General features: G+C 42.2%; 1 pseudogene; it reads right to left on the bottom strand.

Moving 5' to 3' along the window:
• Positions 1-892: 892 nt before the first annotated feature.
• On the bottom strand, positions 893-989 carry LOC120882666 (annotated as a pseudogene).
• Between the last annotated feature and the right edge of the window lie 24382 nt (positions 990-25371).

Genomic DNA, 25371 nt, shown 5'->3' with positions numbered 1-25371 from the left:
GAGATCTTAGACCTCTACCTCCTTCTCCTTAGTCTAGAAAAAGGACTAAGATTAGGGGACATTCATGTTAAGAATGTTAAAATTACTACATCCCCACCCTCTAGAGTTTAACTGAGTGGGCCTACTGTTAAGCCCAATAATCTTTATTTGGACAAGCATGTTAAGAGATTCTGATGGAGGTTTCCTGTAAGGTACTTTGAGAAAATGGATTTAATTAGAATTTATTCTTTTTGAGAATTAACACATTTCACTTTTTGGTGTAAAATAAGGATTTGGGGATTGAGTTCTAGTCCAGATTATAAATCCACTAGAATATAATCTTGTGAGGACAGGGATTTTTTTTTTTCCTGTTCAGTGATACATGCCCAGCACCTGGAAGAATGACTTTTAAATAGTAGATGCATGCAACCCATTTGTTAACTTAATGAATGAACTCACAGTATAAAGATTACATTCCCTGAATATCTTCTAACACGTGTTATAACCAGAAAGAGTTCGCAAATGAATTTTGAAACAGCAGAAGGGTGCTGTCAAACTGATAGCAGAGGGGTTAGCTCTGGGAAATTGGTACCTCAAACGGGAAATCTGGCTGATAAAGAAAGGCCAGGATGAATAGAGTTACTTGACAATTCTGCTGATATCTAGGCCAATCCTAGTCTCTTTTATTTTTAATTGTAGGATAATGCTTTACAGTGCTGTGTTTGTTTCTGCAGTACCGACAGTGTGAATCAGCTGTAAGTATACATATATCCCTCCTTGAGCCTCCCTCCCCTCCCCTCTAGGTCATCACAGAGCACTGAGCTGAGCTCCCTGTGCTATTCCACAGGTTCCTACTACCTATTTTACACATGGTAGTGTATGTATATCAAACCTAATCTTCCAGCTCATTCTCCAAAATATAGAACACTCCCTGAACTTGTGTGTCATCCTTGTGCAGGGGCCATGCTATTCATGTCTGTATCGTTCTGGTTTTAGTGTATGGGCTGACCAAGGGTGCATGGGCAATCCTAGTTGCGATCATTGTATTCTCTTCTTATACCTGCTGTAACAAAGTATCTAACTGTGTGGCTTAAACAACAAATATTTATTTTCTCACATTTCTGGAAGCTTTAAGCCCAAGATCAAGGTGTTAGCAAGGTTCCTTCTGGGGGCTGCAAGGACAAAGCCATCTTATGCCTGTCTTCTTGCTTCTGTTGGTTTGCTGACAGTCTTCGGCATTCCTTAGCTGGTAGATCCATGACCCTAACCTCTCCCTTAATGTTTACATGATGTTCTTCCTTTTTCTGTGTCTATCTCTGTTCAATTATGTGTTTCTTTTTTTTTTTTTTTTTTAAGGACACAATCATAGTGGATTAGAGCCCACTTTGATGACCCACCTTAAACTGAATGTCAGCAAAGACCCTATTTCCAAATATGGTCACATTCTCAAGTGCCTTCATCGATTGTCCTTGGCGGCTTTGAGTTGTCCCTTTCTGATGAGAGATATTCTTGGAGCTATAGCATGGGAATCCCAGAAGTCAAGATGAAGTTCTGATGAGGAAATATGTAAGTGAAATTGTGGCTTTCTCCTCCCCTTCCTCCCGTATTTTCTGAGCTTTCCCTGTGCCTGTTGGAGATACCAGGCCCTTTCCAGATTCTTCTTGGACCGTAATACCATGGAAATGAATATTGCTTCTACATGACCCTTAGGCAAGCAAAGCTTTTTATTAGAAGAGACAGCTTGTGCACAAGGGAGAAGGAAAAGAGCCAGCTCCCGGAGTAGAAGGGACAACTTGCTTTTATGACAAAATGGAGGGCTTGTCTCATGATCACTGATAATTTCCAGAAACTGTCAAGCTTCTTTGATCAGCAATAGGAGACTATAGGGAGTGCTTCTGTGAGGGGAAAGAAATGCATGATAATTTTCTGCAAGATAACCCAGAAACTGAAATGGTTAAAATTTATAGTTGAGCTTCTAGTCTTCTGGCAGCAAGGTATACCCCTTAGTATAACAGAGATAAAATTATTTTTTTCTTCCTGCCAGCTGGGTTTTTGTTTCTGGGACTCAGACGCCCAGGGCCTTTGTTCTTTAGCTTACACGACCTGTTTAGCCCAAGGCCCTTCCCAGGTCCTTTTCCAAAATGGCTCTACTCTTGTCTCTTTCTTTCTTTTTGTTGTTGTTCAGTCGCTCAGTCATGTCTGACTCTTTGTGACCCCATGGACTGCAGCACGCTAGGCTTCGCAGTCCTTCACCATCTCCTGGAGCTTGCTCAAACTCATGTCAATTGAGTTAGTGATGCCATCCAACCATCTCATCCTCTGTCATCCCCTTCTGCCTTCAACCTTTCCCAGCATCAGGGTCTTTTCCAATGAGTCAGCTCTTCACATCAGGTGGCCAAAGCATTGCAGCTTCCGCATCAGTCCTTCCTGTGAATATTCAGGGTTGATTTCCTTTAGGATGGACTGGTTGGATCTCCTTGCAGTCCAAGGGACTCTCAAGAGTCTTCTCCAGCACCACAGTTTGTCTTAGTTTGTCTCACAGTTTGTCCCTTTAGGACCTACAACCTCATTTGTTGTGTCAACAGGTGGGTGGGGCCCTAGCATCACATGATCTGAGTTCACTACCCCACCTCAGTTCTTTTCAGCTCTGTATGGAATCTTGTGTCCCTTTATTCAGCACCAGAGTGTTCACTCGCTCCTATGTTGCTGCTGCTGCTGCTAAGTCGCTTCAGTCGTGTCCAACTCTGGGTGACCCCATAGACGGAAGCCCACCAGGCTCCCCAGTCCCCGGGATTCTCCAGGCAAGAACACTGGAGTGGGTTGCCATTTCCTTCTCCAATGCATGAAAGTGAAAAGTGAAAGTGAAGTCGCTCAGTCGTGTCCGACTCTTTGCGACCCCATGGACTGCAGCCCACCAGGCTCTTCCATCCATGGGATTTTCCAGGCAAGAGTACTGGAGTGGGGTGCCATTGCCTTCTCCTATGTTAGGGAAAGAAAAATATTGAGTATTAGGGACCTCACCAGATGAGAGGGAAAAAAGAAAAAAACATCTCTTCATGTGCAATTCTACTTTCTACAAGGGCTGCTTCCAGCAAGAACTGCTTCCAAAGTGTTGAACTTGTCCTTTACAGAGACACCACTTGTTTCTGCCTTAACTCTAGCTAAGCAGCATGAGTACTCAGTCGTGTCCAACTCCTTGAAACCCCATGTACTTATAGCCCACCAGGATCCTCTGCTCATGCAATTTTCCAGGCAAGAATACTGGAGTGGTTTGCCGTTTCCTCCTCCAGGGGGTCTTCCTGACCCAGGGATTGGACCCGAGCCTCCTGCACTGGCAGGTGGATTCTTTACCACTGAGCCACCTGAGAAGCCCTTAGCTCTAGCATTAGAGAATTATTGCGGGGACATACGATGGCTCCTCTCAGATGGTCCAGGATCTGGAGCTGTATCCCTTGAAGGCTGCTTGTTTTCAGGAGTTGGTGGTATAGAGACTGTAAGCATGGGATTTGGAGTCTAACAAACGGAATGTATAGCAGTATGTGCCCTCATCACAGGGAATCCTCTCCCTCTTCCCCAATTATTTATTTATTTTTCAGAAACAAACTTAGAGTGTTCTTTTAATAATTCAGTTAAACTTTGTGATAATGGAATGTAGCAACACGGTACTACTGGGAAATGAGTCTTGGGCAATTAGTATAGACCTCAATTAACAAAATGAGAATTTAAATATCCATCGAAACAGTCTTTAAGTTCCACAGGAGAGATGAGGTGAAAAAATGGAATTGCATACGTTCAGTGACTTATTTTCATGCAGCTCTGTTCTGATTCTTTCTGAACACACTGACACTAATAAAGATTGTACAAGTGTTCTTACAGATTTTCCATGACAGGGACTAGGGCTCCTCTTGGAACATATAGGATGTCAGAGAGTTTCTCTCTCTTTTACAAAGATCTGTTCTGTGCATGAGGCTCCCCTGGGCATCAAAGCCTCCTGTCAAAGCTTAGTACAGTGTTTCTTGTACACTTAGAAAGAAAAGAATGTGAATGACACAGGGAGCACAAGTAGCTCTAATTTTCAGAAAACAGGGCTTGAACCTTTGTCATTTCATTTTTTTTTTAATTTTGCCTGTGCAGGGTCTTGGTTGCAGCACTCAAATCTTTTGTTGCAGCATATGAACTCTTAGTTGCGGCATGTGGGATAGTCCTTGACCAGGGATCAAACCCCAGCCCCCTGCATTGGGAGTGCAGAGTCTTAACCACAGGACCACCTGGGAAGTCCCTGTCATTTCATTCTTGATAGCTACTTGGGGCAGCCACTTACTTTAGGACCATTATAATCATCCCTTAGTATCTGCTAAAACTGCTTTCAAGACCCCTGCAGATCCTGAAATGCACACATGCTCAAGTCCCGTACGTAAAGTGGTATAGCCTAGCTGGCCCTCTCTCCCACAGTTTCTCCATCCATAGATGAGGAGGGCCAACCATATACCATGTGTAGGACACTTGATAGTTTACCTGGCAGCTTCATATGTGTTTTGTTTTTTGAGCCCCACAATGAAGTTGAATGCCTGGATTTGTTTTCTGATTATTCAAATACAGAAGAGAGCCTTGGAGATTTAAAAGAGCATTTTCATGACACTACTCCCAGTGAGTAGCTGAGCAGACATCAAATACAAATCTTAACCCAATGTAGTACTCTTCTCCCAATAGCAGCTCAAGACTGTTATAACAAACTCCCAAATTTTGACTAGAAAGTTTGGATAGAAAATTCCAGATTATTGCTCATATTTGCATTTGAATGCTTAGACAGATTATGCAGTCAGCAGGTTAATTAATTTTTTTTAGATTTGCTTCTAAAATATTTATTTTATTTGCTCTATTATTTTAATATTGGAATATATTTGTGTTACAGTGTTGTGTTAGTTTCTGCTGTACAGCAAGGTGAATCAGCTATGTGTGTGGCAGTCACTCAGTCATGTCCTACTCTTTGCAACCCCATGGATTGTAACCCGCTAGGCTCCTGTGTCCATGAAATTCTCCAGGCAAGAATGCTGGAGAGGGTTGCCATTCCCTCCTCCATGACATCTTCCCAACCAGGGATGGAACCCAAGTCTTCTACATTGCAGGCAGATGCTTTATGTCTGATCCACTAGGGAAGCCCTGAATTAGCTATATGTATACATATATCCCCTCTCTTTTGAGCCTCATTCACCCCCCAGGTTAATTTAAAGCAGTGGTTCTCAACGTGTGCTCACTGGATTAGCGGCATCTGCCTCACCTCAGGGCTTGTTGGAAATGTGGATTCTCTGAACCTAACGCAGACCTACTATATCAGAGAGTCTGGGAGTACAACCCAGGAATCTGCTGTAAAGCAGGCAATTTTGATGCATGCTTTTTGATAAATTCTGACTTAAAGGATATAATCTCACAAAGTCCCTCCCCTCTCTCTCCTTATCCCAAAATGTGGCTTTTAGTTTAAAAGCTTTTTCTGATATGTAATAAGCACTTTCTTGTCATTTAGTACATCTTGTTCAGTCGTGTCCGACTCTTTGCGACCTCATGGACTATACAGTCCATGGAATTCTCCAGGCCAGAATACTGGAGTGGGTAACCTTTCCCTTCTCCAGGGGATCTTCCCAACCCAGGGATCGAACCCAGGTCTTCCTCATTGCAGGCAGATTCTTGCAGGGAAGCCCAAGAATACTGGAGTACGTAGCCTATCCCTTCTCCAGCGGATCTTCCTGACCCAGGAATTGAACTGGGGTCTCCTGCATTGCAGGTGGATTCTTTACCAACTGAGCCACCAGGGAAGCCCTTTAGTACATCAAGAAGGTGTTTTTTTTTTTTTTCTCTCTCTCAGTTAGTGAGAAATAGTCACAAATTCAACCAGGGTATGGATAAGTGAAGAGGGCAAAGGAAAAAATTATGGTTCAGAGCATAAATTATTTGGGGGGAGGTGTTGGGAGCCTCAAGTCTTGAAACCTCAGAGTTGAGAAAACAATGAAAAGGAAATACAGGAAGGACTGAATTCTAAATTGACACTGCCCAATTTTGTTCAAGATTAATTAATTCTATGACAGTCAGTTGTTTTCCTGAAATGCTATTGTCTTTTTAAATTGATAATTCCAGCCTGTTGGTTCAACCAATCTATTGATCCAATCTGCTAATTTTTAAAAATAATTTTATTTTATTTATTTATGGATGTGCTGGACCCTCATTTTTTCATGGGCTTTTCTCTAGTTGCAATACACATGCTCTTCATTGCCGTGGCTTCTCTTGTTGCAGAGCAACATTAAATGTACATTAATGAGCAACATTAATGTGCATTCTGTACATTTAAAAAAAGGCTCTAGGGCCTGTGAGCTTCAGTAGTTGCTGTTTCCAGGCTCCAGAGCACAGGCTCAGCAGTTGTGGTGCCCTGGCTTAATTGCTCCGTGGCATGTGGGAACTTCCCAGACCAGGGACTGAACCTGTGACTCCTGCTTTGGAAGGTAGTTTCTTTTACCACTGAGCCACTAGGGAAGCTCCCAGTCTACTCAGTTTAAAAAGTAAAGCAAAAATAGTGAGTGGCTCTCACAGTAGAAATAATTTCTTAAGGAACTAAATCCTCCTTTAACTCTGATTGGGACCTGACTAAGGGGAAGTAAGAAATGCCTGTCTGTTGGATCTGCTGAATGTGTCCAGGCCAGCCAGTAAGTAAAAAGTCTACAGATGTAGCTCTCAGGGAGATTCTGTGGCTTTGGGGAACTAATATTGGGGTATAAAGCAATAACCAAGAGTTGATTATGTCTTATAAAGCCCAACTTGCACAAAACTTGGATGGAGTGAGCCCTCTGCATGGGTGTTTTCCAGTCCTCTACTGTTTCATGGGTATTTGCCAGACAATTTAATGGCAGCAACCAAAGGTTTTATGAGCTAGAAATCGCTTACATGATGTTTTCTGTACATTAAAAAAAAATAAAATTAGAGAAATAAAAAAATAAAATTAGAATTAAAAAAAATTAGAAAAGTGCCATGTATCTGCATAGCTGTGGAAACCGTTATACTATTTCCTTCGGTCCCTATTTAGGACAGGATTAGAATCTAGCTGGCAGGGTACTTTTTACCATTTAAGAAGGTAGCCCTGATTCTGAATCTTCGAAGACATCACTTGCTAGACTTTTGGTGTCTCTAAAGCTGAATGGGAATTATTTAATAAGTAAATTATGTCTGATAATATACTTTTATCATCTTATATGTCTAAGAGAAAACTGAAGCTTTTGTGCTCTATTTCTACCCTAAGCAGGGGTACTGCAATGCAATTCTAATACTAGCTACCTGGTGTTACCATTAGACTTCACAGACTTAAGGATTCAGTCCTCCACAAGATTATCCTTAATTCAAGCACCAGAAAGCAATTCTCAGGGGCCACCCCATTTCTGAAAAATGAGCTATAAATTTGAGGATTCCCCTGACTTGTTCAGGTTCAATAATTGACTAGAACAACTCAGAGCTCTCTGAAAGCTCTGTTTTAATGGTCATATTTTTAAGGGCATATATAGGACATGGTTTGGAAGAGTCTAGAATGCAGAATTTCCGTACCCTCTACCTATGGAATAAGGGCTCATGACCCTCCACCCCATACCCTGCATATCAGTGTGTTCACCAGCCAAGAAATTCCTCTTAGCTTTCACCTCCAAAGGTTTTATTGGGGTTTCATTACCTCAGCCAGATTGATTAAATCATTAGCTACAAGACTGAACTCAATCTGCAACCCACTACATTCCCCAGAGGTTGAATTAGCCCAAAGTTCCAACAGTCTAACCACCTGATTGTTGGTCTTTCTGGTGACCAGCCCCCATCCTGAAGCCACCATGAGTCACCTCATTAAGATAACAGAGACAATCCTATAACTATGGAAATTTCAAGGATTTTTGAAGTTCTATGCCAGGAATGGCAACGGGGAGTGGTAGAGGATGAACCAGATATATTCTTTATTATACCACCCCTTGCTTTAACAAATTTATTTTTCAAAGATGTAGACAAAATTAGAATACTTTTGCTCTAGTCAAATACCCTTAGTTTCACAAGCAGGCTGCATTACTTTCTAGATCAAAGATCTTAACTCATGACACTGTTATTTGGCAAACCTTTTCATGGCACCTGGGGCTTCCCTCATAGCCCAGTTGGTAAAGAATCTGCCTGCAATGCAGGAGACCCTGGTTCCATTCCTGGGTGGGGAAGATCCCCTGGAGAAGGGGAAGGCTACTCATTCCAGTATTCTGGCCTGGAGAATTCCATGGATTATAGTTTTACAGTCCATGGGGTCACAAAGAACTGGACACAACTGAGCTACTTTCACTTCACTTCACTTCATGGCAACTATTGATGGCAAATGGAAACATAAAAGTTATCAGCAGGTTCTCTCTCTCCCCTTCTCTGTATTTTCCAGTTCTTACTGTTTTCTAGGTCTTCTCATTGTTTCTTATGAATGTATACTCATGTATTATTTTTCTTCCTTTTCCTGATTTGAGATTTAGCTAACACATTTTGAGATATGAGAAGTAAGAAAAATAATCATTAGATCAGCAGAATAATGGAAAGTTATTTTTTTTTAACCAAACATAAATTAGTTTTAGACTTGAGTGGGAATCATTTCCCATTCAAGTCTACATAATTCATGTATTCAACAAGTTGCTATGATAGCCATGTGCTGAGAACAAAATAGTGATAGAGACAAAGCCCTTTATATCATGGAGTTAATATTCTAGTGGAAATGGTGGAAAAGAAACAAGTAAGCAAAGGAATGGGCAAGCTCATTCCAGAGAATGGTGGCATGCTTAAAAAAAGGATCAAGTAAAAACAATGTCTACTTGGGATGGGACAGGATAATCTACATTGAGTAGGCAAGAAAACTCATTGAAACAGTGGTCTTCACATAGTGGTCTTTGAGTAGAAATTTGAAAGGAATCAGGGGATGAGCCATGGAGAAATCATGGGACAATCCGTCCTTTTAAAAGGGAATGGAAGTGCAAATAATCTCAGGTAGAAATTTGTGGTGCAGCTCAAGTGATAGGGAATAAAGACAGGAGATATTAAGAGGCCAGATCATGTAAAACTAGTCAGATGTTTGGATTTTATTCTGAGTGTGAAAAGAACCCATTGGATGGCTCTAAGTATTATCTGATTCATGCATTAAAAAGAGCACACCAGCTTGCTGTGCAAATTGGCAAGAATGGAACTAGGGAAACCAGTTAGGAGGCTTTTATATCAATTCAGGCAACAGATTATAGTGACTTGGATTAGGATCTCATGGTAGAAAGGGAGAGAGTTTGTGGATTAATGGCACCATACTGGTTAGGGAAGTGCCAATTTTTTAAAAATATGTGTTGATTTATTAAAGGGTAGTGTCTGCTAAATGGAAATGTCTCTATGATATCTGCTAGACTAGGGGATAAGCCCTTCAAAATGACAGAGACTAAAGTTTTAGAATATTATGTACTATGTGCATATTTACACAATTGATATTATTAAACTATTTCTCAAGCACAGATTTTTAAAAATAATTTGGGTGCCAGTTTTGGAGGAAAAATTTATATACGTTAAAAAAAAAAAAAAACTGCTCTTTTTGAGCCTCATAGCAGTCATCTGTAACATTGTATACAGCTCCCATCATCCACTCTCCTGCGCTCACCCCGCTCAATCTCTGAGACTCCCCCCCCCACCAGCTTTTTTTCCCATCCCATCTCTTTCATAATCCTGATGATACCAATGTCCTTGTTAGTAACTGTTCCAGCCTCCTACTTCCTTCACAGGGTGGGGAAGGCAAAGACTGACCATTGCCCCTAAAGGGGTTCACTAGGGACCAAACTCCAACATAAAGAGAGAGTAATGCTTGTGAAAACTCACCTTAAGTCACATGAGCTACTTGCTTATTTGTTTTATTTTGGAGTGGCCCTGTCTCCTGGTTAATGCATATCAAAAATATGTTTTCTCAGTCAGTGAGATTCTAGAAACTCAATTGCTTGTCATTCTGGACCACACTGCTTCTGTGGTTTTCCAACCAATTGGACTGTGCTGTGAATCACTAGCACAGGATCAGGATGGAGAAATAAGTGTTCTATCCAGGTTTTCTAGTTCTATTCCAGCTAGGATCTACATCATCATTTCTTCAGAAAAGTAATTGAGAATTTTTAATAATTAGTTGCATTACAGGGCACAACCCTGAAAAAGATCTGTCTTCCTATGGTTTGGGTTTTACAGATTGTTATTACAAAGCTTGTCCATGCTGTTGAACATGAACAGAAATTAGCACAGGAGTGCTGAGACAGCAGAATGGAGGAAGAAATGCGTTTAGAGCTCCCTGGCAGGAAAGTGATGCCCAGTCTTGTCCAACTAACCTTGTTGTCTTTTATAGCTATTAATAGGCACTTATCAGTGGCAGGCATAAATTATATATTTTCAAAACTTTATCTGTGAAGTAAATATTCTTATTTATTTGTCAGTGGCTAAAACTAAAAGGAAATGGCAACCCACTCCAGTATTCTTGCCTGGGAAGTCCCGTGAACAGAGAAGCTTGGTGGGCTTCAGTCCATGGGATCGCGGAGTCAGACATGACTAAGTGACTAAACAGCAACAACAAAACTAAGACAGGAAGAGGGTAAATAGCTTGCTTGAAATGCTGGGGCTGAGACACAAATCTTGGATTGCTTGAGCCCCAAACTGATGGTTTTAAAACCTCCACTGTATTTCCATACTTGATGCTACTCCCACGCAAAACTCCCAGCATCAACCCCTAACCCTCAAGATCATTGAGAAAGAATGTACATCTGAACCATCTTTGCATTTCTCACACTGCTTCACTTGATGTTCTGTATATATTAGGTGCTCTGTATTTAATTGTCAAATGAATGAATAATTAACATTTTTGTAGAACAGAATCTGAATCAGGTCCTGAGAGGTGCCACAGGCTTGTTTGTACATAAAATGGAAAACAGTACCAAAAATTTAAAAATCTCTTTACTTTTTTGTCAGTGATGTTTTAGTAGTTGTAAATGTAAAGGGGGAATCATTAATTCAGTGAAAGGCAGGAGTATGTTTGGGTTTGTGGAGAGACTATGACAGCTGAAGGGCAGACTCAAAATGTTGCAGCCCTCCTTACCTACCGCCTTACAGTGGCCTCATCGTGGGCAGAGTGCCCCTCCCTGGCCCTTGACTTTCAGCTTTACCTGCTGACTTGCTTTGTCCTACCATGTGTAGACAGATCAGAGAAGGCAATAGCAACCCACTCCAGTACTCTTGCCTGGAAAATCCCATGGATGAAGGAGCCTGGTAGGCTGCAGTCCATGGGGTCGCGAAGAGTCGGGCACGACTGAGCCACTTTACTTTCACTTTTTACTTTAATGCATTGGAGAAGGAAATGGCAACCCACTCCAGTGTTCTTGCCTGGAGAATCCCAGGGACGGGGGAGCCTGGTGGGCTGCCGTCTATGGGGTTGCCCAGAGTCGGACAGGACTGAAGCGACTTAGCAGCAGTAGCAGCAGTGTAGACAGATACGAATGAGAGTCATTTCCAAAGCTAGACCCTAGAAGGCCTCATGTGTTTCTGTTTGCCCTCTCACACTTAGAGCATGAGAAAGCTTTCCCCAACCTGGAACCTAAATGAGACACATGGAATAGAGCTGAGTCTCAGGACCCACCCTAGTTTGCCCAATTCCCAGTTGTATGAGCTTTACTATCCAATTGCAGAGCCAGTAAAATAACAATTTCTGTAAAAGCCACCAAGTGGCAGAGCTAATGAATATCGAAAATATTCCCACTGTTTTCAGAATTAAATGCCAGGGGCTCTAGATCAGCAATATGCTGTACTAACAGATAACAATTTGCTGTCTGTCTCTCACCTTTTGATTCTTTCAAGAGATGACCAGGGCTGAGAGGCTAGGACCTGATTAGCCAAATGAACAACTACAGGCACCCTCTATCTTTCAAGAAGAGCAGGCTCCCTGGGCTAATTCCTTAATGTAGAGATTAGTTCTCTTTTAGCAGTTTGGACTTGGATGCTATAAGAAAATTTCTTGTATGGTCTATAATTTATTTTAAAATATGTCTTGTGTAATATGTATTTTGTCTGCATGTATTTGTGTGTGTTAGTTTTTGGTCTATACCTTGGAGATCACTAGTGAGCATTTGAGGCCTCAATTCAAGAGTATTCACTACTGGGCCTTGTTACTTAGCATTTCAGAGTCAATATTCAGAAATTTCAGGCTCTGCCGGGCCCTTCAACTGTCTTCATCTCTGATCAGCACCAGATGGCTTATTAATTAGTATAATATAAGGAATGATCATAATTTCTGGCTTGAGTGGTTTCAATATGTGTAGATTGGCTAGAAATAATATCTATATTTCTGCCTTTGCATGAATTGGGTAAGAGGTCTAGAGAAGCCAGGATCCTACACCTTTTAAACTGACCCCCAGGTCTGTGATTATGTCTGGTTCTTGAGTGCAGCTGCTTTTAGAGGAGTCATTTCTATCTTATGTAGAAATTTGAAGCAAAGTATTTACTGAATACCTAAAAGGACCATGTTATGCTTACTTTCTCATAAATGTTGTTTGTATAACAGAATATTATTTATGATTTTAACCATAGCAATTTAGTGGTGAGGCCTTAGGAGAGGAGACCTAGAGAAACTGTTCTGTCTCTCACTATTGGAGTTCACCAATGTTTACCCAAACAATGTAATAATCAGGTACAAATGAATTGTCTTTGCTCAATTTACAATGGCTTCTTAGAGACTGAGTTAAAAGCCAATGATAAGTTCAGTTCAGTCGCTCAGTTGTGTCCGACTCTTTGCAATCTCATGGACTACAGCACGCCAGGCTCCTCCCTGTCCATCACCAGCTCCTGGAGTTTACTCAAAGTCTTGTTCATTGAGTCATGATTCCATCCAACCATTTCATCCTCTGTCATCTCCTTCTCCTGCCTTCAATCTTTCCCAGCATCAGGATCTTTTCAAATGAGTAAGTTCTCTGCATCAGGTGGCCAAAGTGTTGGAGTTTCAGCTTCAGCATCAGTCCTTCCCATGAATATTCAGGACTGATTTTCTTCAGGATTGGCTTTTCTGGAGACGGCATGGGACTTGGGATATTTAATCCATCTGTGTTTTCATCTGCACCTGATCAAGCCCACTAAAGCAGAATGGACTTTAAAAGTTAAGAGAGAAATAGTCCTGGACCATGTGTTGTTCTGGTTCAGCTGTGCCCATTGGTACATGAAGACATACCGATCCCCCTTTTCCCTCTGGGATCTGGCAGGTAACGCTCTTCTCACCCCAATTAGGAAGGAGACAGAATGGCAATTTAAGTGTTTAATTGAGTGGAAATATCAGAAGTACATAGGGTACCGAGAACTTTGTAGACAGAATGAAAAGGAAAGAAAGAAGATCCGAGAAGGTAAGCAAGATAGGGGGAAGTGAATCTAAGGCAACTGTATTGGAGTGCATGATTAAAAGTTTTAAGAAAGGATTTGGAGGAGACTATGGGATGAAGCAGACCCACATTACTTTGCCAACAAAGGTCCATCTAGTCAAGGCTATGGTTTTTCCAGTGATCATATATGGATGTGAGAATTGGACTATAAAGAAGGCTGAGCACTGAAGAATTGATGCTTTTGAACTGTGGTGTGTGAGAAGACTCTTGAGAGTCCCTTGGACTGCAAGGAGATCCAACCAGTCCATCCTAAAGGAGATCAGTCCTGGGTGTTCACTGGAAGGACTGATGCTAAAGCTGAAACTCCAATACTTTGGCCACCTGATGTGAAGAGCTGACTCATTTAAAAAGACCCTGATGCTGGGAAAGATTGAGGGCAGGAGGAGAAGGGGACGACAGAGGATGAGATGGTTGGATGGCATCACCGACTCGATGGACGTGGGTTTAGGTGGACTCCAGGAGTTGGTGATGGACAGGAAGGCAAGGCGTACTGCAGTTCATGGGATCACAAAGAGTTGGACACAACTGAGTGACTGAACTGAACTGAACTGAACTGAACTGATGGGGTGAAGATGATGCCTAACCACCTCTGCATACTCTGTGAGGTCAAATGGCCCTCTATGCAATTAGGATGGCCGCCAGAGGGCACCGTGGACTTACATGCAGTAAAATTAGTTTATGCCATATTCATCAGGAAGTCTGGACATCCAGATCAATTTCCATATATTGACTCATGGCTAGAGTTAGCTCAAGAACCCCCTCCTTGAATGAGATTCTATATCAAGAAAGGGAAAGAAACAATATTAATGTCACAAAAATTGACTAATGATAAAAAAGGAACTCTGCAGGATTTGGATGGGGGTGACCTGCCCCCTCCCCCATACTGGTTGATGATGCGCCTGCCCCCAGTGCTCCACCAGGACCAGAGAGCCAGGTGAAGTCTGATCCAGGGCCAGGTGAAGTCCTGCAGCAGCCGCTACTTCTCTGCCAACTTTTCTCAGAGATCATAGAGCTGACATTCTGGTAGGCTCTGGCCCCAGTGGTAGGAGCCTCTGGTCAACACCCGCAGGATTCTTTCTCAGCTGGACCTCCCAAGCTGTAACCTCCCCTCCTGGTGAGTACAGATGAAAAGGGGGCAGTAAATACAGGAATTAGACAGAGGCTGTGTTCTGCTAAGGAACAGGGGAAAAAAAAAAACTCACTGCAGACGCCCGTCAGAGAGGTACAACAGCTCTCGGTTCAGGACGCAGATGGACACTACCACCAGCCTCCTGTAGCCTATTATTACCAACCATTTGCTTCTACAGATATATTAAACTGGCAAAGACACACTCCACCATACCTAGGGGAGCCATAACATATGATTAGACTAATGGAAACTATTTTTCAACCCTACCGCCCTACATGGGATGACATAAACCCACTACTAGTCTCCCTTTTCATCACTGAAGAAAGACACAGGATCCTAACTGAGGCTAGAAAGTGGGGAAATGGCACCTGAGGGTACCATAAACCCACAGTGGTGGGCAGAACTAGCCGCCCCTGGTAAGAGGCCCAATTGGGACTGTAACACAGGAAGGAAGGGGCCACTTGGAGAGATTTCAGGCAGCTATTCTACAAGGCCACAAGAGAGAGGTCCGAAAACCTATGACTATGACAAAACCCTCTGAAGTGATTCAAAGGGAGACTGAATCACCCTCTGAGTTCTACGAAAGATGGTGTGAGGCCTATAGACCTTAAACACCAATAGATCCAGAGGCCACTGGATCTCAGATGGTGATAAATGCAGTCTTTGTGTCTCAAGCTTACCCCGATATCAGACGCAAGCTTCAAAAGGTGGACGGGGTTATTGGTCATGACTAGCTCACAAATAATTGAGATCACTGATAGGGTATTCAGGAATAGAGATGTGGAGACAAAAAGGGAAGTTGAGAAAAGACGGAGAGAAGATAATAAGAGGGCAGGCCAGAGGGTCGCAGTACTGGCCGCAGCCCTGGGAAGGTCCCTCCCTAGACCTTCCCAGCCCCCTCTGAACTGGAACCAGCCTACAGACCCTCTACAAGAAGGCCCGGGGTCACCCTACAACCAAATCAACGGCCCAATGCTGGGGCTTCAGCCACTGGAAAAATGAATGCCCCCAAAATAGCAGGGAAAAGGATTTAGCATCAGCTGTTACAGGGCTGGCTGGACTAGAGACTGAATAGGGGTGCTGGGGCTCAAAGAGGCAGGTTCCCGAGGGCACATGGTACAATTAAAAGTGGGGGACTAAATTATCGACCTTATGGTGGACACTGGAGTGGAAATGTCAGTGGTGACCAAACCGGTGGCACCCCTCTCAAAAAAGGCCACTGCTATAGCAGGAGTAACTGGGGAAGAGCCATTCTAATTAGGCCATTCTGCCTACCCTGAAAATGTCAGATGGGGGACACCAAGTGACTCATGAATTTCTATACATCCCTGAATGCCTAGTACCTTTGTTGGGAAGAGACTTGCTGTCTAAATTAGGGGCACAAGTGATCTTTTCTCCCCACAAAAGACCCCCTCTTTGAGTGGGCTAAACCACCTATTTACTGTCCCTCTCGGTAACCCCACAAGATGAACAGAGGTTGCACAATCTCCCGGAAGGGAAGCCGGACGGGCTAAACGGGAGAGAGAGAGAGAACTCAACAATTCTCTGAGGTCTAGGCAGAAGACAACGCCCCCTCCCAGGGTTGCAAAACAACAAGCCCCAGTGGTAAAAGAACTCAAACCCAGTGCCACCCCAGTCAGAAAACGTCAGTACCCATTGTCAGTAAAGGCTCGAGTTGGCATTTTGCCACACATAAACAGACTGAAAGAGGTGGGCATCCTGATTGAATGCCAGTCAGCCTGGAACACACTGATCCTACCAGTCAAGAAAGAAGGGGGACAGGATAGGACCTGTGCAGGACCTCAGACTGGTCAATCAGGCCACTGTGAGTCTACATCCCACTGTTCCTAACCCCTATACTTTACTTAGTCTCCTCCCAACCAGTGCTAAGATCTACACTTATTTAGATCTCAAGGATGCCTTCTGTATTCACCTCGCCCTGGTGTTTCAACCCATCTTTGCTTTTGAATGGGAAGACCCAGCAGGGGGCACCAAACCACAGTTCACCTGGACTTGCCTCCCACAAGGATTTAAGAATTCCCCAACCATCTTTGGGGAAGCCTTGGCTTCCAACCTGGACTCATTCCAGCCAGAGAGGTTCGGATGCTGCTTGCTTTTGGCTGCCGAGAATGGAGAAGACTGCTGGGAAGGGACCAAGGCTTTACTAGAGCTGTTGATGGAGTCTGACTAATGAGTCTTGAAAAAGAAGGCACAGATCTGCAAAGAGGAGGTAAGATATTTGGGGTTTGTTCTGAGGAGGCACGAGGCTGTTAGACCAGTCCAGAAAAGAGGTCATATTGAGAATCCCACAACCAAGAACCAGACAACCAGAGAGTTCTTGGGAGCCACTGGGTTCTGTAGGATTTGGATTCTGGGCTATTCCCAGATGCCCCAGATGTTATATGAACTCCTAACTGGACCAGAAGGAGACTGACTAAATTGGAATGAGAGACAGCAACAGGCTTTTGAGGAACTAAAGCTGGCAATTACGTCAGCACCTGCTTTGGGCCTGCCAGACCTTGCTAAGCCGTTTACTCTTTATGTTACTGAAGAGGACAAGGTGGCTATGGGAGTGTTAACTTAGACTATGGGGACGTGGAACAGACCCATGGCTTCTCGAAATGGCTGGACAGTGTTGCCACTGGGTGGCTGGGATACTTATGGGCAGTTGCTATGGTTGCCTTACTGCTCCGGGAGGCAACCAAGCTGACTTTGGGCCAAGACTTGATCATAAAAGTTCCCCATGAGGTCAACACTCTCCTGTGAGGGGACCCCCAGAAATGGTTGTCAACTTCCCGATTACTTAATACCAGGGACATGAGAACCCCCATGTTACTATCGAGCCTTGTCAGGCCCTGAATCCGGCCACTCTCCTTCCTGTGGGAGAAAGTAGCCCTCACATGACTGCAAGGAAATATGCCAGCAGACCTGATTCGAGAGACCAGTCAATCCCGGACCCAGATTTGGTCCTGTACACCAATGGCACCAGCCTGGAGAAACAAGGACAACAACTGTCGGATGTGCAGTAGTCATGGAAGAAACCATCGTTGAGGCTAGCTCTCTGCCATCACACTGGTCTGCTCAATGGGCCCTCCAGCTGTCAAAAGGTAAGAAGACAAAGGTTTACACAGACTCTAGGTATGCTTTTGCTACTTTACATGTACATGCGGCTTTATATAAAGAGAGAGGTCTTCTGACAGCCAATGGAAAGGACGTTAAAAACAAGGAGGAAATCTTGACTCTATCAGATGCTATATGGGAACCTGAAAAGGTAGCAGTGATGCACTGTCGGGGTCACCAAAAGGAAGACATCCCACAAGCATGGGGAAACTGACTAGCAGATAAAGCCGCAAAACACGTGGCTGAGAAATTCGGGGCTGCTGGTGGGGGACCTATCAGAACCTTTGTACTATCCAAAACGCCTGAGTTAACTTTGACTCTCCCACAATATACCCCAGCCTAAGACCAGCTGGCTGAAGCAGAAAGGGCCACCCAAAATGAAAAAGGTTGGTGGGAACTGCCGGATGGCAGGTTACTGGTTCCTGAGGCATTAGACACCCACACTGGTGTCTCAGGTTCACCAGGCAACTCACTTGGGACATGACAAAATTGAAGAATTCATTCCAAAATATTTCTTTTTTTTTTTTTTTCAAAATATTTCTTAATTCCATGACTTTCCTCCTTATGTAGAATGGAATTCCAGAACAGTTCTGCTTGCTCACAGGTCAATGCTACCCCTGGACATAAACAAAACCCTCCAGGAATCCAATTAAAAGGCACTCTACCCTTTGAACATTTATAAGTGGACTTTACTGAGATGAAACCCTACCAATACTATCGTTATTTACTGGTCATGGTATGTACCTTTGCAGGATGGGTGGAGGCCTTTGCTACCTGAACTAAAAAAGCAAATGAAATGGCTCACGGTCTGCTTTGAGAAATAATCCCCAGATTTGGGTTCCCAACCTGTATAGGATCAGACAATGGCCCTACCTTTGTAGCCGAATTATTCCAACAGATATGTAAAGCTCAAATATCAAGTGGATATGGCATATAGGCCTCAGAGTTCTGGAATGGTGGAAAGAACCAACCAAACTCTTAAAGAGACACTTTCAAAATGGATCATAGAGACTGATTATTCAAAGATGGACTTGCTTCTGGCAGCCTTACTCAAATTAAGGGTAATCCCGCATTCCCATGGTTATTCTCCTTATGAAATTGTCTATGGGAGATCCCCTCCTATAGTAAGATGGTGTTGGCAAATTGGCCACAGGTAAGGGGGGATGGGATTTCACAGCAGATGGAACAACTGGGTAAGGTAATAAATCAGGTAACTTAAGTTTGTACAAGAAAGGGTGCCGTTTTCCCTTGGGGAACAGATTCATGAGTTCGTGCCTGGTGATCAAGTGTGGGTCAAGGACTGGAAACATGAATCCTTGGCCCCACATTGGAAGGGTCCATATACTGTTATTCTAACCACACATATGGCAGTTAAAGTTGCAGGTGTCACTCCCTGGATCCACCACACAAGGGTGAAAAGAGTATACCATGCAGACCTGGAGAATGCCGAGTGGACTACCCAAAAGGACCCCATTGATCCCAATGAAACCAAAATCATCTTAAAGAAGAGATGAAGCTCTACAATCAACTGCTGCTTCAAGGACTTGCCGGTATTCTCTTGAGACTAGCTATAGTTTCAGCACAAGACAACGTTTTCATTTCATGGGCATATTCCTGTACTGACTTCCATAAAAAATCTAACTGCTGGGTCTGTGGAGCCATGCCCATGTCTGTCATGGATGGACTCCCGAGGTGGGTATCACCTCTATGGAGGGGTGATATGCCTAGCTTATTTGATTTTTTTGCATCAGGCAAAACAACAAAAATCTTGTATAGAAACTGTAATCACAGCTGCCACTACCCATTGGTGCGATTAAAAGGCCGACGATCTGACAAACAGCCATGGGATACATTTTAATCGTACTCTTAGCTCAGAAAATACTTCTCAGTATTATGTGACAGCCAGTAAGTCCAAACAATAGAAATTAACTGATATTTTGACCAATTTTACCAGATATGGGATGAATACATGTGGATTACTCCAGAAAAGGGCCAAGTTGTTATGATAGCTGAAATTTGCTGGGAACAAGATGTACACAGTATTGGATATAATAACCGAATAATAGATAAAAAGAATTTAAAACCAATAGGCTTTTGACGGACAGAACAGTGCTGTAAGACCTATATGATCCCAATCAATCCACCCAATGGCCCGGGACAGACTGGGGACTCAACCCCAGAATCAGGTGCATTGCTCCTAACGGCACCCATTGGTTGTGTGGGACTAACTTATGGCCTTGGCTGCCCCCAGGATGGATAGGGAGGCGTACTTTAGTTCTGGCCTTTGCCCATGGAAACATCAGGTCAACAATACAAGAGCCTTTAAATTTACCCTCCCTACAGGCCAGATGGTCATGATCAGTTTTCCATTGGTATGTTTATTTGGCTGCTCTATTTGTTCCCTCATTGGGCACTACGGACATAATGATTAGAGTTGAAGCTCTAACTAATTTCACCCAAGGAGCCCTAAATGACAGCCTAAGAGCTATTCAAGCACTAAATACTGAACAAATACAAATGAGAAAAGTGGTAATTCAAAATAAAATGGCTTTAGACATACTTACAGCCACTAAAGGAGGGACCTGTGCTATAATCAAAGCTGAATGTTATGTATATATTCCTGATTTATCTGGCAATATATCAGCCACTCTAGATGACATGAAAGATCAAGTAAAAGCTATGTCTGATAATCTTCCTTTTTGGACTTCTGTTCTATCATGGATAAAGTGTGATTGGTGGAAAACTATCAACCATTGTTATAGTTGTTCTGTTGATTCTGTTGTGTGGACCTTGTATTCTCCAATGTGTTGTTAACTTTGTATCACAGAGGCTGACTTCATTTACCCAAATATATACCAGGAAGCCTAAAATGCAGTACATCCTGATGAGTGATGCTCACACTGGAAGTTGAGAACATCAGGAAGGGTGAATGAAGGAGGGAAGGAACAGGCTAAGTTGACTCCATCTTGAAAAAGAAGGAAACTCTTACATTCCCAGTGAACTTTGGACTACATACTTGCTTACATTTTCAGTGAACTTTGGACTATGTTCATGGTAGCCATGGAGATAACAGATCTAAGGTCAAACAGGCCTCCCAGACCAGAAAACACCAGATTCCATACCAGGATTTCCCATCACCAGAAAGAATGTAATAATCCCCTATGTAGTCAATCACCTTTGTAATCTTTATGGCCCCCATTGGTGTAGGCTACAATGTATAACCAGCTGACCCTTCTCATTATGAATCATGGCTGTAACCTGATTGTATCTCCCTTTAGCATTTTCCAGGCTAGGTTTAAGGAATTTGGGGATGTGAGCTTGGGCAGGTACACTTAAGGTATATAAGGTTTTCACGAAAGTCATTAGGGGTCCCTGGCTAAACAGGAAATTCTGCCTTGGACCTGCCAGTGTAATTAACTGCACCCCACCATCCACGCTGTCCTTCTGAATGAGTTTGCTTTCCGGAGCATTTGGCTATAACAGTTGCTCTAAGAGAGGAGTTTATAAAATTGTCTGCCTGCTACCAGGTTTTTGCTGAAACAGTCAGTTTCGCTTAACAGTCTAGAGCTTCCTCAGGCAGGCATTTTAAAGGGAGCTGGAGTCATCCTAGGGACATGGCCTTAAGCTCTTAGATGCCATGCTAGAGTTTTGTCAAGTTTTTTGGTGCAGGAATTTAAATTGAGTTGTTACGTGTCCAGAGAGTTTTTTGTTTGTTTCTTTGTTTTTGTAGTTCTCAGTATCAATAAGAATGAATCTCAAAAACATGTTGAGCTATTTATTTCATATTATGATATTTTACTGTATATGTGGTTTGACCCAGTTTTTAAAAATGACTAGTTATAAAGAAAGATGTCAAGATAATGGGTAGGTAGATCTATGGCATGCTGGGAATCATTCATTCTATCTCTTTAGAATTATAATGCTTGTCCAGAAATGCTCTTTCTTTTCAACCAAATTCTTGAATTCAGGCTGCCACATTCTCATTTTTAAGCTCCTGATTTCTTTTTTGAAGTCCCCAGGAACTTGATTTCCTCTTTTATGTGGGGATGTATTTGCACTACAGGCAGTATCATTCTCATGGATTAGGAAGGGAAGGACTCCTGCTGAAGATTTGCAATAACAGCTGGCACCTCCCCCCATAACCAAGCCTGGAGCTGGTACAGATTTGACTCAAGTCACATGTATACCTAAGCAAGCATGTGACTTGTAGCTAGAACTCTTTTTTTGCTTACAATAAATGTAGTATAAAATTTCCACATGTTTTTGGATATTGTGTTAAGATAAACAGATTCCTCCATTATCTCGTAATATAAAGTCAGGTGACTTATACTGAGAAATTTATTCTATTTTTCAAGTAAATGAAAATTCAAATAAGTAAATTCTTAGGCATTTTAAATCATCTTATTTCTGGTTTCAATTTTGAAATACTCAATGTATGAAAAATTGATTTAACTTATATATGTTTCATTCTTTTAACAGCTTGGCCAACTCTCTGCAGGCTTAACTTTTATTTTTGCTACAACCTTTCCATTATAATATAAGCTTATTTGAACTTTAGAACTCTAAGTTTTCCTCCTTCAGCATTTAGTGTTAAGTGTTAGGACAGCCTGAGCCTAGGCTCTAGTGAACTGAATATTGATGTTTAATCATGTGAGTTTTCTGAGGCCTAAATCTCACAGTCAGATTGGGTTGTATAATACCTGAATCAATATGGAATATCCAGAAGTGGGATATTTGGTAAGAGGAATCAGATGCTTAGTAAGATTATACTTGAGAGAAGTTAGATCTTCTCCTACTTTAATTTTCAGGTTCTCACAAAATAGCAACTAATTCAGATACATTTCTTTTTTGAAATACGTGAAAATACATGAAATATTATCCTCTGTACCATGCACTGCATTCAGAGTTTTTCTTGTATTTGCCCTGTTCACATTTGCTTTTTAGGCAACCAGAGTTATTCAGATGCAAATAATCATCCCTAGTTTCTTGCTGTTTCTTCTGAGTTTCATGTTGGGAGGTAAAGTCCTTGAATAAACCAGAACAGGGAGTAAGTAGATGAAAGAAGGAAGAAGACTATGATTCGTTCATGGTTTGGTTCTCTTATGGGGGAAAGAAGAGTCATGTTCTTCTGGACACTGCAGCCTGGAAGTGTGGAATTAGGTTCATACCATATTTGGGAACATCTGCCTTATTCTAGTTCAGAGAATGCACTTCTCATTTCATCCTCCTAGGTGTTAGTGAAAATGGAAACTTGAGCTTATTTCAGTGTTTTCTCGCATCTTGACCTCATGGCCACTATTGCCTTGCCTTCCCAGGTGGTGCTAGTGGTAAGGACCCACCTGCCAATGCGGGAGATGCAGGAGAAGTGGGTTCAATCCCTGGGCCAGGAAGACCCTCCTGGAGGAGAGCATGGCAACCCACTACAGTATTCTTGCCTGGGAAATCCCATGGACAGAGGAGCCTGACAGGCTACAGTCCATGGGCTCGCAGAGTTTGACACGACTGAAGTGACTTAACACGCATGCACATACGCTATTGCCTTACAGGGTACTGCCCTAGATATCAGAAGAGGGAGAGGCCATTTCCCCAAAGACCACACCTTCTCTCCCTCAGTGAAGAAACTTATCTGGGAATCTATTTTAATGAGAAGAGCAAGCGGCAGGAGGAACTAAAAGACTGAAATAGTGTAATCCAAATGAGGCATGGGGTAATACCTGAAATGACTGTTTTGAAATCAAACATAAGTTTAAATCAAATTATATATTAAACACACACATACATATATATCTATGTATATACACTGTAAAAATGTGTGGGTGTATATATGTGTATATATATGTATAGAATATGTGTGTGTGTATGTATATGTGTATATACTGCCATCATTTAAGGAGAAGGTGTAGCTTAGAGAAAGACAAGAGCAGTTACAAAATAAAAGCCAAAGATGCTCCATTCCTCTATTTGTTAATCATATTATATAAAATTTATAACCTAGCTGTGTTTTCCATCTTGAATTAATTCTTAATTGCTATTTAGTGACTTTAATTATATCCCCCCCAGACTGAAATCTCACTGAAAGTTTTAGTTTCTAGAAAGATCAAACATATATAGTGTGCATTCAGTAATTAATTTCTGAGTAAATTAACAATTAAGATTAATTCTCTTGATTTCTCAAACATAGGAGAACTAAGTTTGAACCACAAGGTCACTGTCGCATGAAGTGAAACGTGGTAGAAATACCTTTACATTCTTCCTTTTATATAATGAATAATGGAAGTCTAGAAGGGAGAGGAAGTCTCTACTCTTCTACATGGCTCCATTACTAAAGGAACACTGCCCCAAGGTGAAGGATGTTTCCTCAGCACAGGAAAGATGTGAACACCTCAAAGAAGATAAAACATGCAAGCCCAGTAGTCAGACAGCCTCGATTTCAAGCTCAGAGAGCCTCTTGGAGCCCTGAGGGTGAGCCACCATGCGGGGTTTCCATCTTTTAATTTTTTATTTATTTTATTTTCCAAGTGTTTTGTTAAGGTATAATTGACATATAGAATACTAGCTTCAAGTGTACAATGTAATGATTTGATATTTGTATATATTGCAAAATAATCACCACACTGAGTCAAACATAGTTACAACTTTTTTTTCTTGTGATCAGGACTTTTAAGATCCACTCTCTTAGTAACCTTCAAATATGCAATAGAGTGTTATTAACTATAGTCACCATGCTTATATTACATCCTCAAGATTTATTTATTTTATAACTGGGAGTTTGCACCTTTTGACCCCCGTTAGTCAATTATCCCACTGGCACTTCATCATCTGTTTTCTGTATCTTTGAGCTTGAGTTATATGTGTTGGTCTTAGGTTCCCCATATGAGTGAGATCATAGGGTATTTGTCTTTCTCTGACTTAACTTTTTTTAGCAGAATGCCCTCAAGGTCTATTCATGTTATCGCAACTGGTCAGATTTCCTTCTTTTTTAATGGCTGAGTAGTATTTGGGATTCTCATCTTCAGTGAGGAAAGTGAGCAGCGACATCGAGCAGGGCACGAAGTGCTCATGTTGGCTGCAGGCCTGTGAATGAATTAGGCTCAGGAGCTTGGCTGTCCTTGCCTGAGACATCTTTCAAGGAAATACCGATAAGAAAGAAGTGTAATCATACCCCTCTTCCCTCACCCAATTACCAGAGGGAAAATCGAGTTTTAGCAAGAACATGACAGCTTTAAGTTTTATTATTTATTAAACATGCAATCAATCATCCAAGGATTTTCATAGAACACAAGAACATGTCTGGAAATTGCATTAATTGAAATGGATCTTGATGTATCTTTGTAAGAGATTAGAAAGCAGGGATTTTATTTTATTGCAGCAGGAAAATGTATGATTTATAAGTTAGCTGAGCTCTTGAAGCAAGTCCCTTTCTTCTTGTAGGAAGCTAAAGGCCCTTTGATAGTTTTCAAAGAGAATGAAAACTAGATTTTATACTGTGTGTGTGTGCTGAGTCGCTTCAGTCATGTCTGACTCTTTGTGACCCCATGGACTATAACCTGCCAGGCTCCTCTGTCCATTGGATTTCCCAGGCAAGAATACTGGAGTGGGTTGCCATTTCCTTCTCCAGGGGATCTTCCTGACCCAGGGATCAAACCCACATCTCTTGCATCTCCTGCATTGGCAGGCAGG

This window comes from Oryx dammah, unplaced genomic scaffold (assembly GCF_014754425.2).
Source record: "Oryx dammah isolate SB20612 unplaced genomic scaffold, SCBI_Odam_1.1 HiC_scaffold_23, whole genome shotgun sequence".
NCBI lineage: Eukaryota > Metazoa > Chordata > Mammalia > Artiodactyla > Bovidae > Oryx > Oryx dammah.
Note: the sequence above shows the minus strand (reverse complement) of the source record. Positions and strands in the feature narration are given on the sequence as shown.